We start from the raw sequence: 24464 nt of genomic DNA, 5'->3' as shown, positions 1-24464 counted from the left end.
TATAAGGCGACCTTGTAATAATACATAGAATATTTCTTTAGTACACAAATTGAATTACCCCATTTCACTAAACTTCTTATAAATTTAAACCGATAATACAATTGTATTACAAAAACTATTGTATCGAACTATCGAAATTTTAGGTTATCTAATAAATAACTTATTCTATGTAAAGACATTAAATTCCGCATTCATTTAGATAATTATTAAGGTAATACAAATTTATATTGTATTAATTTAATTTTTTAGATGGAATAAAGTAAGAGATAGAAAAGAGAAGAGATGATTAATTTAATGTAATTGATACCTGTCATATACTTATATATTTTTCGATTTTTTTTTGGTAGAATAGATTTATATATGATAATTTTTTTATTGGATTTAATTCAGCATTATTCTGTATTAGTTATGTTAGGAAATTATTCTCCTAATTCGCGCCAACGAACTCGAAGTAAACATTTTTAGTATAAAACAAAATTAAACCCAACCCATTATTTATATATTATTAATTTGGAATGTATAATAACTATATGTTTTTTATTAAATATACATAATAACTATTGTAATACTAACACACACAATAACTAACCTTAAAATACAGTATTTCCAATTTTCTTAACCTACAAAGTAATAATAGAAATTAAATTAAAAAATAAATAAAATGAAAATTAAAACAAATTTAAAAAGTTTGGTCCCTGTGGCCTGTGTTTATTATTTATTTATAATTAAATTATTATTAATTATACCCTACCTATTATTACGCATAATTAAGGCAAGTAGTGGCGCAATCTAATCTAAGCAGTTGACCTGTCAAAATGCTATTTTCTAACGATCAATCATTTTGTCACTTGCACTTTCTAGACTTATACTTAATAAATGCACATCTCAAATAGATAAGAAATGTTTTAATTTTGTTTGTACAATAAAAATGTTTGGTGTTACAAAATTTTACAAAAAAATAATAAATAAATCAGTGGCGCTACAACCTTTTTAAGTCTGGGCCTCAGGTTTCTGTATCTGTTTCATGATCTTTTGTCAATCAAATAGACAAGTAGGCGATCAACCTCCTGGCTCCTCCTTCCTCACCATGTTTTTCTTCACCGTTCGAGCGAATGTTAATAGTGCACATAGATGAAAGTCCATTGGTGCACCGCCGGGGATCAAACTTACGACTTCAGGGATGAGATTCGCACGCTGAAGCCACTAGGCCAACAATCATATTTTACTAATAGTATAATAAGGTGTGATCGGCTTGGGTAGGCCTTGTCGTACATACCTGGACCAGGATGTACTAGAGAAGGAACAAGTTGAAAGAACTCATAAACCAACGACCATGGTAAAATGTGAATGAATAGAGAGAGATATGTCAGGACGTAGCAAGTGGAAATTCGCGGATCTGCCAGCCGCTTCGGGAAAACGGCGCGATAAATAAATAAATAATATATAATATAATAGTTCTTGAGTTGAACGTCCCATATACACACTCGTGTCTGGTTACGGTATTACTGTTAAAACCGTTTACGACGACATCGTTTAGAACAACATACCGGTTATATTAACTAAAATCAAACCGGCTGAATTCTATTGTTTTAGATACTAAAAAACGTCATCGGCTGTTACGACTGTCGATTTTTATGGCGAAATATGAGTCCCTTCGATGTCGTTATAACAGATTTTGACTATATTACTAAAAGCATCGTCGAAAAACTTTAAGGAATTTGGTTAATCTCCAAAAAATTTAAAATCTCCACGTCTAGTTTTGTAATGAAACGAAGTATTTTATCAATGAAATAATCTAAATAACAAATTCAAGAACCACAGCCTAGCTTTAAATAATAAAATTAGCTCAAAGCGTGTTCAAAAATGAACGGTTACAAAAGAGTGAAAGGCGAAGGTTATGACAACAATGCTACATTTATAATCTGTGATAAACCGGAAGACGCCTCATAAAGAAGCCTTTGTTCAAAGATCCTTCTAGAATTTGACTTTGCCTAATTTATTGCTATGGAGCTTAAATAGTTCAATGACATGTTCAAAGTTTCAAGGACATATATCGGTTGCTTGACTTAAAGTCCAATGTCCCCCAAGTGGGACAGAGGGCATCCAGCGTAGAAAACCAGCCTTATAAGTCCTGGGCGGCTCTATTAATTTCTCTCCACGTCCATACCAGCTTCCTTCCTTCATCAATAAGTACATCACTAATTTAAATTGATGTCCCTAAGTAATATTTTACAGTTACTAGACATAGAAAAAATCTTTTTTTTAATAGAATTTGAATTGATTATTCAATACTGCCTTCGAGAGCGATACAACGATTATAGCGGTCATACAATTTTTCAGTAACATTTTTATAGTACAATTTGTATTATATAATATTTAGCTTTAAAAAGGCTTCACTTTCGGCAATCACAAATAAAAAAACAGGCTACATATAAGTTGTTAGACAACGGGCGCAATAATCGCTAACAAACTATTTCATCAAGGCAACACTAGTATGGAAAAATAAAAAGTGTATAAATAATTAACATAAGAAAGATAATTATTAGTCGACATCACAGGAGACCGAAGAGCTGGCAGCTACCTCGGACAAAGAATTAGTCTAGCTATTCAAAGAGGGAACGCTGCCAGTATCTTCGGAACCTTGCCTAAAGGGACTCCTTTTAGTAATATATTTTAGTTTATATTATATTTTTTAAGGTTATTAAGTATTACTTTTATGTTCCGTAATTTGGTTGTTGTATATTAAATGTATTAACAAAATACATAAATATACGAATTAAGTTTATAACTTATAAATAAAACACAATTTTTGAATTATTGAAATGAGACCCCCCCCCCCCATCAATACAAATCAATTTCAGGTCAGGATATTTCCTTCAGATTTATTGGTAGGATGTTATTCAATAGTTTTGCTTTATAGACTATTGGACAATAAAATCGGTAAAATTGTAGTTAATATAAATAAAATTGTTGTAAGCGTTCAAACAATCTCTTCAGCTGTAAACAGCCTAATGTAAACTATATAATAGATGTATGTTGTCTTTGTTCATACCTCTTTGCATTGGAAAAAAAGCGCAAAAGCAAAACCGGTTCCTTTAATTGCAGGTTTGCATACACTTGCGCAATTATAGTTGTATTACCCCTCACTTAAGCCGGTTATAATTTTGCTTATATCATTTCGTGGCGCCAACTTTTATATTACGTACTGACTTATTTCTTTTGTATTGGTCAGTGACTCAGTTGAAAAGGTTTAATTGCCTTGGAGTTCAAGACACATTCTCCTACGCTTACAACAACAAACTTTTGTTTTGCCAGTACCATAAAATAGTACTAAATGTTATACTCCAATATGGAGGTCCTGGAGGTCAGAAGGCCAGTCCAGATATAGCTGAAGCCACAATCTGGATTATGACCTGTAACTTAAATGGGGCAAGTTTTACGTGAGCACAAGGGGGGGTATCTTTGATTTTCTTATTTGGTGATTATGTCAACAGTAATTATTTACTTTTTTACACATTGTGTATGCTTGGAAACGAAATGCAGTGTCAGGATTCCTACAAATCGTTAATAGGTTTATGTACTATTATTTTTGAGAGCTTTGCTTACTTTTTCTGACAAGAGGGGGGGGGGGGGGACTGCTTAGCAGCAGTAGCAGCTTAAAAGCAGTAGTAGGCAGAAAGTGAAAGAGTTGTCTCAGAGCGGGAGTTTTATATTTAATAGAACATTTCCTATTCTCATTTTGTGTATTTTTCGGATCAAGGTTGATTTATTCTCAAGCAGGGAAAAAGATATAGTTATACACGTAAAAATACAATGGCGCTACAACCTTTTACTTCTGGGTCAGGTTTTGTAATCATTTGTTTTTTGGGTCTTAATTTCCTCACAATGTTTTTCCTCGTACGGGCGAGTGTTCATAACAGAATCGAACATACGACCTCAGTGATGAGAGTCACACAGTAGCATAGCATTTTTATTTGGCATTTCTATAATGTTAAATTACCCACAACACGGCGCGTGTGCGTTAGATCAATTTTGTAATATATTTCTGTCATGTCATGTTTTATTATTTATTTTATTTAAAATTATTAAATATCCTTATTTTAATTTAAGGATTTTAAAACTTAACTAACATAATTTTGTTTAAATTAAACGTAGTAGGTATACAAGTCATGCCTTTAAGTTATTTACAAAATTTAATAATTTTCATTGAATCTTTTTTTATAGCATTCTAAAAAGAGTGGCGGAGAGTTTATTGCCAGTTCTTCTCGTCCGTTCTACGCCCTTGATTTGAGAACTGGCAGTAAATGTTAGAAGCATTTAATGTATATTTCTTTTTTGACGTTCATAAGTGTACATTGTGTTACCTAAATGAATAAATGATTTTGATTTGTTTTGTATATATAGCGTAGAATGATAGACTAATCTTCAGTGTCTTTATGAACAATTTCTTCTTTGTCGGGCAACCATAAAACCATTATTTACTACGACCTCCGCTCCGTGACAAATAATGTTCATACTTCTGGCTTAAGTCCTTAGGAATTCTTCTATATTTTACTGTACAATAATAATTAATCTGCTGCTGGATTCCGTTCGTATTTAGAAAAAGAATGATTCAGTTAGCTTACCTTACCTTAAATGTTTTGAATTTGAAATTTAAAAATAAAAATAGCCTACAACAAATTTAAGTTACATTAAGTTATTAGTACACGACCTCTTATCTGCGCTACTATTTTCCAATATTTCTTCGGTTTTTGGTGGTCCTCTCATTTTTCTACCCACTGTTCATGTATAAGAAATAGCAACGATTATCCCAACTCACAGAAAGAAAGAAAGAAAGAAAATCTATCTACAGAAAGTTGAAGTCAATTGAAGGGTGATTTTAAAGTGTACAATATTTACTTTATAAATTACTGAAAAAAGCTATATTCTCGACAAGCACAACAGGTTTTGTTTGTAGGTGCACTAGAAGTGTTTCTTGGTAAACCAGCCGACAGCTTGAAATCAGGTCTTTATCTTTTATCGGTTCTTGTTGCAACATTGTAGCTTACATCTTAAAATAAAAGATAAGTACAAGGCATTTTAACTTTTATTTGCTAAAATTTAGAAGGTATATAAAGAAACTTGAGTTTTTGTTGCAAAGGATTTCACGAATAACACTACTGTGAGACTGCTATATGATGCACTGGTGAGAAGTTATATGGAGCGTAATTCCGCGATTTGTGCTCCCAATAAAAATAAGTATTAGGTGATGTTGGAGCGGGTACAAAACGGATGTACGTTGTATACCCTTTTTACCTACCCATATATCCGACCTTTTTTATTCTTGGTTCTGTGGCCAAGTACGCCCAGAATTTGCCCATGTAATGTACAAGCTTTCATGTTGTAATGGTCAGTTATTCGGCAGTACTACTAGTACCTTAGGTACAATGTACCTAATGGATTTGTCAGAAGGCGATATCGTCCGCCGTTACTTCATGTGCCCACAGCTAGCACTAACCTTCTGCAAAGGGCTCATATGATTCGGTGTATAATTTAACGAATTTGTCGCTTTAGGGTCCAATGTTGATTGTTGGGACAGGATTGCTTTTCATAAATAAAATAAATATTACGAGTTTGACAATTCGCTAATGTCATCAATCATTAGTTACGCAAAAAAATTGATATGGTTGAGTTCATTATATGATGTACGGGGATAGCTTTTTGTAATTTGTGATTGGATGATCAATTCCAGTAATAGGGGTGCGATGCTTTTAACACAAACGAAACACGCTATCGTTTCACCCCTGTTATTTTTATAACATAGGCGCTCCAACGCCTGATTCATTCAGAAATCTATCTGTAGGTATATGATGAGACTGAAACTCTCCAATAGTCGCTACCATAATGAAAATTCACAGTGTTTTGACGTGTTTGATGGTTCTCTGGCCTCGGCTAAGAGTAGAATGAGAACTCAGTACCCATAATTTAATTTGATTCAAATAGTTTAATTATTTTTATAGTTAGTAATTTAGTTGATTTACTTGATTCCGCTACTCGTGTATCTTGTAGGGAAGGTACCGCTTTTCATATTTATTTATTTATACTTCGTTGCAAATAAAAAAAAAACAAAATACATAAAAATTAAAAGGGATGCAACGGGCGATATTTTTGTATGTACGTCAATTTAATTGTTTCTTATCAAGTGTTTGTCTTAATTTTTTTCTTAATAGCCATGTAGATGATCATCTTCTTTGCCAAACAGTGTCATTAGTTCTGAAGCACGCTGAGTTTCTCATACAGCTCTGCGATTCTGTAACTCACTTCACGAACTCACACAGCGGTTTTCGCATCGGCGGTCTCTCTCAAATCAGTTGTGAAGCAGTCATTTTATGATTTGGCATTCTGATAAACAATAAAGTACAAGCTCCCACCTTTTAAAATTTTAGTTATAATTAGCACCTTTCTCAGCACCCAAAACGTTACGTATAATTGATTTCTAAGTAATTGTTCTTACTTTCTATTCGTTATTAAGTCTGTTGAAAAACTTATAGATTGTATCTTAATTAAGTTGATAATGTTGTTTATAGCTGGCAATATCGAGATTTGATTTTCTTTTGTTTGTGGCGGTTTTAATTGTTGTACTTTTCTGTTCTTTAAACTGTCGAGTTTATGATTAACGGATTTTTCTTTCTATAATAATAAATATAGGGTTCGTACCGGTAGTACCGGGTTCGATTCCCGGTTCGAGGGCAAGTTTTAATTTATTTTAAATTTGTTCTCGGCCTTTGGGAGGGCTGTGCGGTACCAGGCGAGTGCCTAAACCGAACAATCCGAACATGGAGGACACGGTCGAATTTTTAAAGACAAGCACGAATTATAAAGAAATCCTATACTTGACGCTGGCTAGCGCACAAATCGTGCCAGAGCCATTAAAAAGTAATAATAATAATAAATATTTTTAATTAATACTTTTTAGATTTCAGTTTAGTTTAGTTTTAGTTCGTATATTTCTAGTGTTACATGTATTTTTTTTTTCACTTGGGTTGCCTGAAAGAAATCGTTTATTTATAAGGCAGCCCGTTGCCTAATACCTTATCTAACCTGTTGTTTTGTATATATGTTTAAGGTAACAAAGTGTAACTAAATAAATAACGATTGCTCATTCAATGCCTGAAACAATTATATCTAAGGTATTCTTAAAATGCCGGCGACGCACTCGCGAGCCCTCTGGCATTGAGAGTGTCCATGGCGGCGGTATCACTTAACATCAGGTGCGCCTCCTGCGCGTTTTCCCACTGTCCTATAAAAACCATGGGCCACCAGGGAAAAGAAAAAAGTTGCCTTCTTGCACTTAGCTTAAAGAAGTTAGTGGGGAAGATTGGGAGAAAAATACTCGAAATACAGCCAATACGCCAATTGAACACAGTTTTTTTTATGGGTTATTACCTTGTAGAAATTTGCGGGTTATTCTTGCCAAACTGATTATAACTTCTTTTTGACGGATGATAAATTAATTTATTATTATTAAAAACAGTATTTTATGTATTCTACAATGCAGACAAGTAGGAATTTGACGGTCATAGTAACTAACTTTTTAAACACGAAAGAGATTGCCGGACCTTGAAATGTAAAGAAGCGAAACAAGAAACTAAGATTTAGTATCGTAACACAATACCTAGATATCAGTTGGTAGAAATCGGAATGTTCATTGAACGACTCATGCGCAACACCCCACATCAATTCACTTTCTGTAGTGCTTCTAATTAATACGCATTGTCGAAAATGAGATTTATCTACAGATTAGTGCAGTGCATAGACAATTAAAAACATTTAAAAAAAACTTTTTGAAGATAAAACGCGAATTGACACAATGTCTGAAAGGCAAGTTTAGAGTTCTTTCCCGTCTCTTGCTAAAGACAATTGCTTAAAGAACTCGGCATGAGATATGTAATTAATATTAATACGTATTGTCCAAAATGAAAAACATTTTTCAATACAGATTAGTTTAGGACATAGACAATTAAAAACTTTATTACATTTAATTGAAACTTTTTGAAGGTTAAAACGAGAATTGTCGCAATGTGAGAACAAGTTTAGAGTTGTTTCTAGTGTCTTACTGAGGACTTGCTTCAAACACTAGGCTTGAGTTATGTAATACATTATTTTATAGTCCTTAAAGAAGTTTTATTTCAGCACTGGTGTAAAACAAAGATACGTATATATTATTCTCTTCTCTCTGATGATGGTAACCTGTAAGGGCCTTTACTTGTTCGGTCAAGCGACTAGGGGATCGGCCTCGAGGTCTGGTGCTGTCCACCTTGCCAGGCACGATGAACTTTTCTATTTTTTCTAGACTTTCGGGATCTCTGCGTGTTACGTGTCGCAGGATGGACAAACAAAGTGTCAAAAGACCATTTTACCTGTAACCGTCTTGGTATGGACACGTTTGTTTCCTTATGTATACTTATATACAATACAATTAAAAAAGGACATTGTATACTTTTTTTATAAAAAAAAAACAAATAACCGAAAACCTAACCTAACCTTAAAATATAATAACTAGAATATATTATTAAAATGCCCTTTTGGCAAGGTTCCGAAGATACTGGCAGCGTTCCCCCTTTGAATAGCTAGACTAATTCTTTGTCCGAGGTTGCTGCCAGCTCTTCGGACTCCTGTGATGTCGACTAACCTTTTTGCTATTTCCTTAAAAAGCCTTATAGCGCTATAATAATAAATAATAAATATATATGGGTGAAAACAACTTCACACTATTACTGTCCGAGTGTGAGTTCCAACTGATTTCCTTTAATTTGTTAGGAACTTTTAGCAGTATGCCTGATGCTCATTTGTTTATTGTTGACCCACGCATCGGCACTCCTATTGTAGTCACCCTGTGACCTGTGGTGACCTGATTTCTAAAGGGGTGGATAGTAAAATGGGTCAAGTGTATTAAACTTCCGGTTTAATATCGCTAAAGTATCCTTAAAGGTTTAAACGCATATTTGCTTGATTTGACAAATAACGCTCCCTCGGTTCGAGCCAAATAATTTATATAATTTTTATTTCTACATAATTCTTGTGTACCCGTGCAACCTTTGGGTTTTGACTTGGTAATGTAATGTTATTAGGATGTGAAAGCAAGATTTTTATACTAGACCGACTTTTAATTCCAGCTTATGTTAAGTGAAATGTGGCCTATTATATACGTATACGCTGCTTTTGAACATGTATTTGATACATACCGTACGTATAAACGCCCCATTTTAATAAATTATATACACGCAAATAAAACCTATAAAATCGCTAATATATTAATAAACTCTTCGTTTTAAATAATCTAATATTAATTACACCATTATAATAATTGAAAAATATATTTATTAAAAACGAATATAATATCTAGTTATAAATTGTATTAATAAATGAATCGCATTGTATTTACTTTTAATTATTACAAAATGTGTCATCGAGTTAAAAACAAAATGCAAGATGACTCAGCGAATGCGTCAGTGCTGAACTGTAGTCTGCCCGACCATAAATTATAGACTGTATCAAATATTCATAATACCAAGCCGGGATTCTATATAGCCTAGCGTTGGTACGCGGCGTAATATTGCAAGAAAGCCAAGCGTTCAACATGAGATTTAGGTTAAATAAAGTTTGGGTATAGGCATTATAGTTTTACTCCACTTCTCGACTCCTCGAATGTGTCCCGTCCATCTCCACTTGTCCTTTCAACTACTCTTTGTAACGTTATCTATGCTTCTCCTCTTCATATGTAAGTATTTCGAAATCTATCTCCTTTAGACATAGACATAACATTTATTACTAACAAAAACACACACGTATAAACACAAAATAACAATAATCAAAGAAAAAATAAAATAAAAAATATAATGTTTCAAGTTATAATATCTATATGTATATATATATATATATATATCTTTAGTAAACTTCTCTCGAGTGCTATTTTTTTTATTTAGGCAAGCCCTGATTAATGGAGATGGGAGAGTTTTAGGTATATATTGATAAATACCTACTGATGATTAAATAGGGAAATAGTTTTTCTCAAAAAGCTTCTGTATGAAACCAGCAACAAGGGAAGCTAACCAGTGCGTTGTCGTCTTTTAAGTCTCGTAACGGCGCAGACATAATCATATAGGTATAGGCGGGATATTAGTCTTGTGTACCCAATCTGCGTTGTTTCACAGGGAATCGAACTCAAAGGAATTAACAAGACTGTACGGTTTCTGGGTCATCTGGGTTCTTTAAATAAAAGAGGATTTTATTTTTACCCTATACGAGTATTAACCACTCGCGTACAACGCTAAATGAATGTAATGAATGTTGAAGAGAGTGCTTGCGTCTGGCTATACTCTCGGGGCATAACTCCGATGATTAGGAATTCGCCACGATTATAAAACTAAGAAAGCCTTAGTGAACAAAATGTACAGCCTTGGCTCGTACAAGGAGTGTAAACCAATCACTGGTCCACGAAGGTAGAACATATTATAAAAATTAAATTAAACATATAAAATAATAACAGAGATAACTTTGTGACGTGTAACCCTTGTATGGTACAGTTGTGCAAACGAAAACCGGTTCAAAGCATCGCTTGGAGCCCACGATGCAATGTTTTAGTGCATTCTCTGATAAATATAATATATTACCAAGTTTAGGGTTTTTAAAATTCAATAATATGACAGCACATTATATGTGTATATATAATACACAAAAACAATCGAAAAAGTGTACTATCACCTTATGTCAGAGATAAGGTCTGCGAATGATTTTCAGAGACTAAGGGCGGGTCTAGTGTTTGTGTAAGGAGGGGTCCAAAGGTCGAAGTTTAAATTTTCACATTATAGTCCCCTATGATATAAGTCGTACAACAGTTTTTAATGTCCAATGTATTAATTAAAGCGACCGATTTTGATTATTGTTACACTATATGTCAGAGATAAGGTCCGAAGATGATTTTCAGAGTCGAGACCTAGTGCAGATCCGTTGTTCATCCCCTCCTGCATGGAGGGGTCAAAGTTCACGAATATAATAAGCACACGAGTATGTTTATAATGTACAATGGATTAATTAAACCAACCCATTTGGATTTACTTATTTCATGTCCTATAGCCCCTAGATGGGGCAGAGGGCATCCATACTGAGTCTCCATTGCGTTGGGTATTGAACCTCGTATTTCACCTCGCTCCGAGTTTTTCCGGCTCTCTTTGCCTCATCTGCATCAATGCCTGGGACGGCCACGCTTCTAATTTCCTCGTGGGTTCCAATCAAGCGCCTGCTTGGGATTTTGATTTATACAGATTCTGGTAATATTCAGACTCTAAGGGGGGAACGGTCATGCCCACCTTCCGCCGTTCATCTTTCAAACAGCAAAAACATTCTGAATTTGGGCGGGAGTCGTACCGCTAACCTCGACTGTGAATATTACCATTAATCTTTCTTTGTATTATTATTTTCTCAGTGACTAAGCTTGCATATACTATTTAATAACATGTGTTAAATATGAGAATAAAGAACCTTTTTTTCTTTTCAGAATACAGCATCCACAAGGGACGTTTTCATTGCAAAATAAAAATTGTAAGTATTTGTTTAAATATCGACTCAATCGTTTCAGTGTTATATTTTTTGTAAATAACACTTTGTTCTTCATACAAATAGAATTGAGAAACGAGTCTAACTTCTGACTGTGTCAAAATCCAACACATTGATTGATATTTATCCATAGAGTAGCGCCACTGAAGATAATTACATTGAGATGCGCATATGTACTTCTGTACGTAGTAAAACTTAAAAAAATATTACCAAGTTATTAAAAAGTATGAAGCTACTAGGTAGTATCATTAACTAACTACTGTAGAGAGGTAGTATCATTAACTAACTACTGTGGAGTCAGCTAGTATTATTAACTAACTACTGTGGAGTTTGCTAGTATCATTAACTAACTACTGTGGAGTTAGCTAGTATTATTAACTAACTACTGTGGAGTAAGGCAGCATTATTAACTAAAGTACTAATTTGATGATAGGTATTAATTTGATACAGAAGTTACGTAATACGATAATTTATGTTCAAACAGTCTAGGTAACATTTCTGTTCTAACAATGTCTTGATCGAAATGCAAGATAAAATTAGTCCTTACATAATCTACCTAATTACGACAGAACAATTCGGTAATTAATTATTATAATTTGCCTTATCTCATCAGCATTGTCATAAACCTTCATAGAAACTATTTTGCCTGGTTATATGGCATCGCGGCAATACATATCTTTTAACTTTTTGGAATTATACATACCGTGCTTCTTTACAAAATCTTACGAGGCGTCGGAATTACCACTCGTAATAATGACCGTTGGTTAGACGTTGCGGTAGTCATAATCTAAACCAGGGGTCTCCAAACTTTCCAGCCTAAGGGCCATACTAATTACTCCAGTAACTTAAGAGGGCCAAAACCATATGTCATTATGCTTGTTATGTTTTTATCACAATAACACTAAGCCTACAACAATGTTATGAGTAGTTTGCCCATTACCATATCAAAGTAGATGTCATATTAATAATTATTCAACGTAAAATTAGAATACTTCAGTAAACTTAATTTAATTTGCTATAAAAAATATGTTCTCTAAAAGGAGATTTCAAGTATGCTAGCTCTTCGCGGGCCGGATAAAATCTGTCCGTGGGCCAGATGTGGCTCTCGGGCCGTAGTTTGGAGACCCCTGATCTAAACGAAATACTAAGGCATGTTTCTAATATTTAACCGTGTTTAATTTAATAACACTAAAGTCACGGTTTTAATATTAAAATCTGATAAATATTACTCTAAAATAACTTGATTTAATTCTTACTGTTACGAAAGAAATGGATATGTTGATTTATTACACAATAACGAAATTACACAGACACGAGATAAAAAGTATTATAGGAATATCCGGTACATTTAACATCCGACTTAGTTCATATAATTTCCGGTTAAAATGAGTAATTTAAAGAAAGCTTATGTTCCTAATAAGTAGCTTTATCTTATAATAAACAGTAGAACATCCGTAGATTTGTATTGGAATATATGATTTCCATGGTAATTAACAAATGAATAATTTTAAAGATTCAAATAATTTCGACTCGATTATAACGAAAAAGAACCGGCGCGGTAGTTATATATCGAACATATATTATACGTATTTGCTACGCGTATTTACAAATATGTATAATATAGTTTTAATATTTTCATTTAAGATTACTGTCGAACTTACACGTAACACTTTTTCCGCACTGACCACCAAAACCAAAGCGAATTGACAGCCAAAGAAAAAATGTCCTAAATGCCATGTCTTTAAATAAAAAAAATCATGAAGGCTTATGCTAAATATATTAAACAAAGGAAGCGGTATTATGTCAGTCTGGTCTTCCAAGTTAGGTATTATAATTTAGCAAGTTCTCAAACCGGTTACGAAAAGGTCATAATCGGTTTCAACTGAGCTTCCTTAAAAACTTTGTTCTTGAAATCTAAATTGTTGATTTATAGTAATAAAAAATGTGCTTGTATATTTTGCTCAATTCCAACGAAGTTGTAATTATATTTAATTTGTCGTGAATATACAATGACATTTATTATGTTACTATTACTAACGGCCTGTCCTGTGGTTTAAACCAAAAGGATTTTTGAAATAACTCTTGTAGTTTTTTCTTTATTTTTACAAACTTTTGCCTATTAACTCATCATAAAGTCAGTTTCTCCGATATCCCCATATAGTTTCACAATATGAGTTGGTAAAACGTAATATTTTTTTTTATTAAAACTTTAACTATATACAAACAAGAATTCTTAACGAATTAATTTATGTAAGGCTGGAAATTCAAATTAAAAATTAACGTTTGCTTATCTATGAATAAAGAATCTAAAAACACGTATAAATAACAGGCGATCTGTTGAAGCCATTTATTTTAGAATTTTTTTAATCTACTTTAAAATACCGAAGAAGGTTATCAATTCGACGTCAATTTTTTTTAAATGAATATAGCCTATGTTACACAACGATCATGTTTCAATCTAAAGGTATAAAAACACGATACAAAAATTAATATTTCCTCTTTTATTTGTGTCACACATAGGTAATTCGAAACTTATATAAAAAAATATATTATAAAACAATGAAAATGACACAAATTTTTTCTTCAAATTTCATTGGTGCACAAGTGATACAATCACGAGTCATACAGTTTTTTACATAGTCCTTGGTGCAAATAAAGGCCAATTATTGTTCCTAAACAACAAATATAGGTCAACAAAATAATTGTGCTTTACGCGCAATTAATTCCGAAAAGACCTATTTCAGGGTTGTATTTACTTCCGTGACAAAGTTGATTTCATTATTTAAACACATGTATAGAATTAATTGGCTATGGAATACTAATCTGTGTTAGCAAGTTCTAAAAACTTTACAAGTGACATTTAAAATTGATATTCAAACTTTTTTTAAAGTGAAAATTTCTTTAGGCGCATGAGGGTAAATTTTTACGAAACCGTCACGTAGATGTGCAGCGTTTTTGTCAAAGAAAAGGGAGAAGGCTATTGACACCGATTGAGAGAGAGTGAGAAGGGAGAATTAAATTATAGCAATTCTATTTTAAAAATTTCGTAAAGAGAATTTTATGTAAAATAATTATCGAAATCTCAAATGACGAATTGTAAATTAAAATGGCACGTGTTTTTATTATCGAATAAATAAATTAAATTAATAATTTGTATTAATTTTCGACACTTTTAATATTTTAATGATAATTAAATTTATTAAATTCCTAACATATCTCCCTCTAAGTCTCGGAAATCTAAAGTTTTAGATAAATATGAACAAGACTTAAAAAAATAGTTTGCCAAAGAAGTTTCACTTCTGACATGTGTACTTTGTACGCATGCACTTTTTGTCATGAAGAGAAGGGAAAAGATAATATAAATAAAATAATCTATTAATCTTTAATATAATAACAGTATTTAACTATAAATAACGGACCATAACGTTAACAATTAAGATTCGAGTCACGTAGATTGCTTTTATTGTAATTTTAATTTCCCTGTACATCGAGCCATGAAGGCTGTAGGTTCCAGGACACAGATTTCCTTGTGATGTCGTGAGAAATACGGATGCATGTCAACATTCAAGGTACTTGCTCGTGATAAATGATTAAAGCGTCTCTATCATGAACTAAAATACGAATTTGACCTACATAATATATTTTTTTTAATTTAAATTTATTTCATTTAACCATACGAAATTAATATTAAGTCATTAATATATATAATCTACCTATGTGTAAAGTATGATTCGTTGCTTAACTGTTTCCTCAGTTCTGTACCAAGGCCTTGATAAAATTTACTACCGCCAAACGGATTTGTATGAAAATGGTCACGTGACAAAAACAAAAATATGTCTTTCCCATCCATATTTGATTGTTAGTGTATAACGGCTGACGAAAAGTGATATTGTCTCAAGCATCTGAGCTGGATATATTTGGACAAGTTTGCGAAAGCGAAATTTTTAAAATAATAACAAAAACAATTTGCAATTAAGGTAGTATTTTTAGAATATAATATTAATTTTTACAAACTCTCAAGCGTGTGCTTGCTATCTATTCTTTAAGGATATAGCGATAGATGGCCTCCTCCTTACGTTGTTGCCATTTTGTAATAAGTAGTTCATTCAACAATCGTAGCGATGTCACAACCATGAGATCGCGCAGTACAAAATCCTAATATTGAAGTTAGGATCGCAATAGCTGTTAAAAGATACAAAGTATCGAAGCAGATGTCAGATTTACGTGTTCTTCCGGGATATGGGGGTGTTCTAGTACAGCCAACGTCCTTACTTATGCCATAATTGAACTGTTCCTCGGGTTAATTGCAATCCCTTCTTCATTTATGATGAAATAAGCCATTTTATCTAGGCCTTATTTATTTCCAAATATGTAAAAAAAGTCTAGCTGCACGATAGGATAAGCTAGTTGATAATGATATAATAACAAACTACGCAGATGCAATCGCGGGTATTAAATCGTACACAATAGCAATTTCAACTGATCTAATTTATCAATATCTATTGAACTTTCTAAAGAAATTAAGTGTTTAAGTTAAAATCTAGACATTCTCTGCTATTGAAAGTAAAAGTAATTGAATCTAGTTTTGAAGTTTTTGGACTGACATTTAATTGTTAAGTATTGACTGCCCGCAGCTTTATATAGAAATACATGCAAAAAAGCAAATGAGAAAGTCGATTCGTGTAGGTCTGGGCATCTGATGTCGTGGTTATGTTTCTTAATAGGCAAGTAGGTGATCAGCCTTCCCGGTTTAGCCTCTTTCTTAATAGGCAAGTAAGTGCCCGAATCGAGTTGGTTGTTTGGATCTAAGGTATATTAAATGCACTTAAAAGAACTCTATTGGTGGACAGTCGTGATTCGAACGACCTCAGAGTTGAATGCACGCTCAAGCCTCTAGGCCATTGGATAGGGATGATAAAAACTTATTTTTTTTTTAAGACAATTCACACCAATTGACCTAGTCCCATGCTAAGCTAGTGAAGCTTGTGTTATGGGTACTAGGCAACGGTTATACATACATATTATGGATAGATAGACATATAAATACATATTTAAACACCCAAGACCTAAGCACAACACCAAATGCTCATCACATCGATGTTCGTCTCAGCCGGGGATCGAACCCGGGACCCATGGATTCGCAGTCAGGGGTACTAACCACTAGACCAATAAGTCAATAAATTTGTACATAATTAAATTGAATTAGTCAAATTGTTTCATTCAACATAATTAAACTTATGAAAATGTTTTAAATGTTTATTATAATCTATTTCGAAATTCATTTATAAATTTCTTAATCGTAATTCTTTAAATTTGTGTCGCGTAAATAGAAAACAATATTTATCATTTATACAACTTGAATTAGTTGAGAATAATTAGGCCCTAAGCGGATATTTAATTTCCAACATACGTCGGTCATTAAAGCTTGTCTTTAACATTTCTACAGGCGATATCCAATCTGTGGTATTTTATACGTCAAATGTCACATGAAAACATTGGCCAATGATTGATACCTGCCTTAAGCAAAAGGTTTAGGAAATGGTCTTAGGTATTTAGCAAAAAGGAAAGACTACTTACATAATAAATTGAATTAATACCTTTGAATCATAAAGGTAATCCACAAATTATCGTTGTAGCCTGTCCCGTGTCGTGAAATTGAAAAACATTTACGCGGCAAAGATTTATTAGCTGTGTGAATTGCTTTTAATCCTACAAGAGCTGTAAAGAAACTAATGTTTAAACTAAAAGGTTAATCTTAAAGCATATAAGAAGCTTTTAAGCTTTAAGATTTATCTAGACTATTATAGTAAGTAGGTCTTTATCAGCCCCAAACAACTAAAGTTTCGGGGATCTATACTAGTATTTCCGAGACAACCCGTAGACATTTTTGTCCACATTTTAAATTACGTGTCCTTTTGAACAAAACATTATATTACAAAGTAAAAAGCGATAAGACACTGGTTCACGTTTATCAGTTGCTTTTAGATAAATGTCACGAAATTTAATACAAAAGCCTTCAAGTTGTAATAACTTCCGTCATTGAATGTACTTTGATTTTAAGCTTTATAACAATGGATTTAAGTTGATTATTACTTAAATCGAGAAGTCGAGTCACGAAATCGTTATTTCAGTATTAAAGTTGAGAAACTGAGTTTTTAAAATTTGTTTGTGAAGACATGAAGATTGTTGTCTCCCTCTCTTTCACATTCTCTCTCACTTTGGGGTCGGTAAATCATCTGGGGATCTGAGGGTTGGTCTCTGAGGCAGATGTTTCTGTCTATACATTCACTAACAAACTTAAACAACATCTTCTCAACCTGTCCTATGCTGAAACGGAAAGTATATTGTGCAAAATTATACAATTGCAAGTGCTATGTAGAAATTATTACGCCAGTACCTTAAATCATTAATATGTCAAATGGAAGAGTTTCGTAATTATGTAAGTCCCTTAGTATATATTTTCCCTTACTAGGGTTGTCTGGAAGAGATCGCTTGTTAGGGATAAGGCTACTCATTGCCTCCTTAATTTATGTTATCTGAATGTAATGCAATAAGAAGAGTGGCGGAGAGTTTATTGCCAGTTTCTCTTCCGTTCTACGCCCTTGATTTGAGAACTGGCAGTAAATGTAAAATTAGAAGCATTTCATATATAAATTCTTTTTTTTGACGTTAATAAGTGTTCATTGTGTTACCTATATGAATAAATGACTTTGACTTTATCAATATGGTAAAAAATAAATAAAAGTCTATCAAACTCTCTAGGTACTTCACTCTGCGGTAAGACTGTACGCGTCTGATGATGAAGAATTCAAGATTAGACTAAGAGAACTGAGATTAATAAAACGGGGATATTTCAAAGCGAGATTTAAGCGTGTAATAGTCACGTGTGGAACACTGTTCACATGTAACTTTAACTGTGTGGTGAAATTAATAGTACTGCTCTAATTGCTAAGGAATTTGCAATGACGTCATTCTTTCGGGTAAGGGCGCTTTGCAATCTATTTTCGTACACAATAGCGAACACATAAACGGGCTTTGAAGACGCCCAAATCGCCATTTAGTTTATATTAATTATCGAGGATAATTGATATTACGTTACTTATTGTTAATATTTTATAAACTCGTTGTACAGTACATTATACATTTATACAATATACAGTTATTGTATTAGTTGTGAGTTTACACTGTATTGACATACAGTATAAACTCTTTATAACGAATTTCAAGGGACAGAGCATTTGTAGTTCGTTATAGAGAGAGTTCGTTATAGGGAGAAAATAAATAATGTATGGGGTTTGTGTTAAACCAAACAAATTGAACTCATTTTTACGTTATAGAGAGTTTACACTGTATTTGTTTGTGATTTATGGCTGTCAACTGAAACTTAAATTTTTCTATTGACTACTATTATTTATTTATCAATAAGGAATCATGATAGAGACATCACAAATACAAGATTACAACAATATATAGAAGTGTTCATAATATCTATCACATATAAGATTTTTTTAATAGTATCAGTAACAAATTAAAAAAAAAACAAAACAATAATAGGCACGAATATTGTAATAACAGCAATTTATAAATACACAAAACAATTAAAACAGCGAAAGGCGCCTGAAAGCAATATGGGAACACGAAAACGTATCAACTTCAAAAGTGGGGCCCCCGGGGACAATAGACTTCGGAAAAAATTGTTATAAATTCCGACAACTAGTAAATAACTTTTCTTTTGATATATTTTTATGTTTGTTAAATACTAAAAGAATGTACTTGGTTTCACAATATAATATACTTGCGGCCCGTCCCGGCTTCGTACGGGTGGACATATTTTTTTTAATTTTGTAGATATCGATATGTTCTTTAATATTGTGGAACATTTTGTTGTTCTAACATCAATAGTTTTCACAGCGCATGCGATGAAAGATTTATAGGCATTTTTTTACACCTTGGGTAACTTTATTGTAGTAGGGATCCTTATTTTTTCTTGCAATTAAAATAGCCTATATTAATCAGTGATAATGTAGCATTCTTAAAAGAATTTTAAAAATCCGTCCAATACTTTTTGAGCCAATTCGTTACAAACATACAAATCTTTCCTCTTTATAATATTACTATTATATGTTTTTTTTTTATATAAGTCTTTATCTTGCAATCAGTCAGCTAGACTATGAGCAGATGTGTTGAGAGCTGTTAGACGTTCAGAGCAAAATCTCCATCGAGACTGCTCCTCTCTTTCAACCGTGTCTAAAAAGACTTAGTATTTGTCGCCTTTTAAGCCTATTTATTAGGTCCGGTATGGTTAGTTGCGTGGCAAGCTTATTGGGATGCATTTCTAGCCTTTTTCTGTATTTCATACTCCAGGTCTTGATCTCCTCTTTGACAGACCTGATTTTGAGGTGCTCATGAATCTCCGATGTTTTTATAAACCACGGACAGTTGGATATTTGTTTCAATATGTAATTTTGAACCCTCTGTATGATACTTATGTTAGAGTCACACGCCGAACCCCATAGTTGAATCCCGTATGTCCAAATTGGTTTCAAGAGCATTTCGTAGACGAGTAGCTTATTATCTACTGACAGTTTGGAATTTCTGCCAAGAAGCCAGTAGAGTCCTCTGTATTTCAGGTTGATTTCTCTCTCTCTTCTCTTCTTCTGTATGTGTTGTTTCCATACGAGTCTCCTATCAAGGTGTATTCCCAAGTATTTTACACAGTTTTCTTGCGGAAGTTGTTGATTGCACAGAGTTACTGGCGGACAGTCTCCTCTACGGAGAGTGAAGGTTACATGAACGGATTTTGTCACACTAGTTTTTATTCTCCACTTTGAAAGCCAGGTTTCAATTTCTTGCAATCCAGTCTGTAGGAAGTCTGAAGCTTCGATTGGGCTATCACTACATGCCAGTACAGCAGTATCGTCTGCGAATATTGCTAATGTGACGTGTTCGCTTTGTGGTAAATCACATGTGTAAATGGTATATAAGACTGGGCCCAGGACAGACCCCTGCGGTACTCCAGCTTTGATTGAGTGAAATGGCGACGTACAATCTTCTTCTCTTACTTGAAATATTCTTTCTGTTAGATAAGATTTAATGATGGGGAAGAATGTACAGGCTAGAAGAGTATTTTATATAATTGTTTTTTTTTCCTTTCGTAAACGTTTAAACCTTTTTGTATATATATTATGTATTCCATCTTTGTCATATATCATCTATATTTAATCGTTTTTTGTTCTATATTATTTTTGTTGGCTGTAGGTACGAAATAAAAATAAGAAGAGACTAAGGTTATTTCTGAGAATTGTAAAACCTCGACAATACAGATAGCATCTATAAAGATAGGGAAAAGGACAGAAAGCACGTTTTGCTCATAAATTATGGCTATATGTGCCTATTATGCCTAACCTAACCTACCGCAGTGTGAGATTCAGAGTCCAGGCTCATTGATAAGTACGACTCCGGTATGTCATATGAAGTGTAGTGCGACGTGGTAATTCATATATTATTCCATTACCCAATGTACGTAATTTACAGTGAAATTAACGCCAGAGTCAACAAAAAAAATCTGTAGTCTATAATATACACACGCTTCGTTCAGATATTTATTTATTTAACACTTCGTTGCAAGAAATACAGTGCAATTAAAAATTATATACGATCAGCGTAAGAGGTGCAAAACTATACACACAATAACTTAAGAAATCTAAAGGATCAAAAAAGTTAAAAAGGACATAGGCATTACAATAATTTTAGTTAGTTCAGCTAGTAGGAAACTGTGGAATGCTTGTACAGTAGAGATTTGAAGGAAGATAGAGAAGGAACTAAGCGGATAGGAGTAGTAAGTGTATTCCATAGTCTCACGTCTAAAAGATTCGCCAAGAAAGGAAGATTTATATCTTTGGATATAGTTTACGGAGGAGCGTGGGCTAAATCTATGAGCTCCCATAAATTTATAATCGTTATTGGTGAAAGATATACAGTCAAACCTGGGTAAGTGAGAAAACTCTATAAGTGAGAGTAATAACCGGGAACCGTCATTTTAAGCTCCCAAAACTCTATTAGCGAGAAACAGAAACCTCTGTAAGAGAGAGTCGTTTTTCCCTCATGCACCTCCGTAAGTGCTACTGCTACTTATCTTTACCTCTATAAGCGACAGTCGGGCTTTATTTATTTATATTATGTACTAAAGATGCGTTAGAGACGGTCGCACTTGCTGTGACTTGTTATTGCTGCGTACCTCTATAAGCGAGAATGAGATTATGCTCCCTTAAACTCTCGCTTATCCAGGTTTGACTGTATTAATATACTAAAACATTGCGATACACATTCTTAGTAATTAAAGATTTATAATTTTCCAAACAACGATTTAAATTATTATTTATTTCGCCCTTTGTGTAATAACTACTAATTTTCAATTACTTAATAAAACTTGTTTTGATACGATAAAGTTTAAAAATTGAAGTTGTGCTGTGGTTAAAAATTTAAATAAACGATTGTTTAATTTTCTTGAGACAATACATTTTTATGTTTATCATTCTATGGTAGCTTTTCGTGTGAACTGTACGCGTTATTCACTTAGCCTTTCGACTGTACTTTCACTTAGTGATTAGCTTTTTTCGCTCAATACAATTATCTAACACCATTATCAGTGATCTGACACCTAGTGTTTAGACGTTTTCTACCAATTACCGTCGTTTCGGAGATCTTTGCTTCGATGTTACCTTTCTCTTTCTGTATTGATCCCATTCAGTCGTCGTAACAAGTCATGATCGTGGAACAATGTCGGATTTGACAAAAATCCACTTTTTAACATTTGAGTACTACATTGACTTAATACTGCTACATTAAAAAAAATCCATATGTTATAAATTTCAAATTAATCAGTCGGTAAAGTGACGAATTTGATTTTTCTAGGAAACTGTGTCATTTAATGTTATTATTTTTATTTTGTTTTAAAACAAACCCTTTTGTTTGCTTGTATGCCAATTTTCATAATAACAGAACATGAATTAAAAAAGTTATGACAAAAAAACATGCTTATATTATTTTGAAATGGCTGCCCTGTGAAGTTTACTATTTGTCAGATCCGTCACTATTCTACGACTATGACGCAATAAATCCAATCTAGTAACTTAAGCTTAAACAATTATACTGATTTTAGAGAAGCCGAAATATATCACGGTAAATGACTACACGCTTTGATTATTATTAATAAAAATTAAATATGTCAACGGAAAAGTGTTTTGGCTATAAATGTTCGATATATTTCGTAGCTTGAATCCTTAAATGGAAATGTCACACGTCTGCGTCCCACGCTAAAAATGATATAAAGGTATCCCAGAGTACTAGAGATATTTGCAGTTTTGAAATGAAATTTGTACTCCGTCCGAAAATGTCATTTTGTATACTTTCTAAGCTGTAACAGTTTGACAACTCACGTATCAAATTCTAAACTGTCAGCAAATGTTTGTTTTGGGAGTTTTCGTTGAGAAATAATAGGATTATCAGACTACTAGTACTACAACCCGTGCGCGATAAGTTGGGACCTGAGCGCGGTGACGTCACAGTGGCGTGTTTGTACCGTCCGCAAAAAAGCGAACACATCGAGCAGCTGCCGCGGCTTCGTCCTTGTTTTTTTTTAACCTAATTTATTATGTTACTCAGGCATGATGCTGCTTTTTATCTTATCTTAATTTTTTTACACTATTTGAATACAATAGAATACTATTTAATTATGTATCACAGAAAGTGAAGGAAGGTAACGTTTTGTAATGAATAAAATACAATGTTTAAGTTTATACATTTATTTTAATTAAAAAAAAAAATTGAACACCTGACACAAAGCAAGCAAACACGTGTTTCCATGAGTCATAAATTGATTATTGTATATTCCTAAAATGTTTTCTAAGAAACAATAGTGTACTCACATTGTCGGCAAGTTCTTAAAGTCGGTAACTTATTTTTGTTCGAACAATAGAGATAATAAATTCCAAATGATCAAGTTGTAAAGGTTGTAAAATAAAACGTTCCTATGTTCGAGATAAAAAACTAGTAAAAAACTTGCGATGCGAACGGTACAATACGGGCGCCATCGGGGAAGTGCAGGGGAAGCGGGCGGGAAGCCGCATTCCTAGGAGGTCCCAACTTATCGCGCACGTGTTATACTTACACGTACTGCATACAACATAATATAACGAAGCTTCGACACAATCTACTGAGGATGTTTGACAATATATCTAAGTTATACTATAAAATGCATTTGATTAATACCATTTTTACGGCACAGTATTGTATTGCCATTTTATAACAGTAACCCAAAGCTGTCACTGTCAATGTCAGCACAGTGACAGGACTATAAAACGCTATTCCCTGGACGGTTTAATTCAAGTCAACCAACTCGTCCTATTAATAGCTAGTATGAATCATCAATCATTATTTATGAAGGTGTATACGTGATCAGTATGATTACGCAGGAAATCATTTACATTATTACCTCTTCCGACGGACACCTGACATTTAACTATCGAGTTATAAAGAACATGAGACTATGCTTGCATTTTTTTTTAAATACATTGCGTAAATTATTCACGTTTAAGTATAAAGAGATGTCAAACTAATTGTCACTTTGTTCTATATAATGTTTAGTAATCATTACAATGAAATATACAGTATTTATGATTTTGTTAACATAGTAATAATATAAATAATTAAAATTTTATAAAAGGAAAATTAAAACAATTTTTTAAAGTTTGGTCCCTGTGGCTTTGTTCTTGTAATGAAAAGTTCTATTGTTGTAAATTTTAATAAATGGATTTTTGGCTTCAAATATAATATTGCACCGTAAAACAGTCTCGGTAAAAAGCTGTAGT

The 24464-nt window shown here is 33.1% G+C and overlaps 1 protein-coding gene across 1 annotated transcript in view; it reads left to right on the top strand.

The window, feature by feature from the left end:
* The window catches only part of LOC125060201, a 59321-nt gene that overhangs the window by 12877 nt on the left and 21980 nt on the right, over positions 1-24464 (top strand). The window contains exon 2 of the mRNA XM_047664981.1: positions 11537-11580. The gene's annotated coding sequence lies outside the window, so the exon portion shown is untranslated. The remainder of the gene's footprint in view (positions 1-11536; positions 11581-24464) is intronic.

Source organism: Pieris napi, chromosome 21 (genome assembly GCF_905475465.1).
Source record: "Pieris napi chromosome 21, ilPieNapi1.2, whole genome shotgun sequence".
In the NCBI taxonomy this organism is placed as follows: Eukaryota; Metazoa; Arthropoda; class Insecta; order Lepidoptera; family Pieridae; genus Pieris; species Pieris napi.
This window is presented reverse-complemented; position numbering and strand designations above follow the sequence as displayed.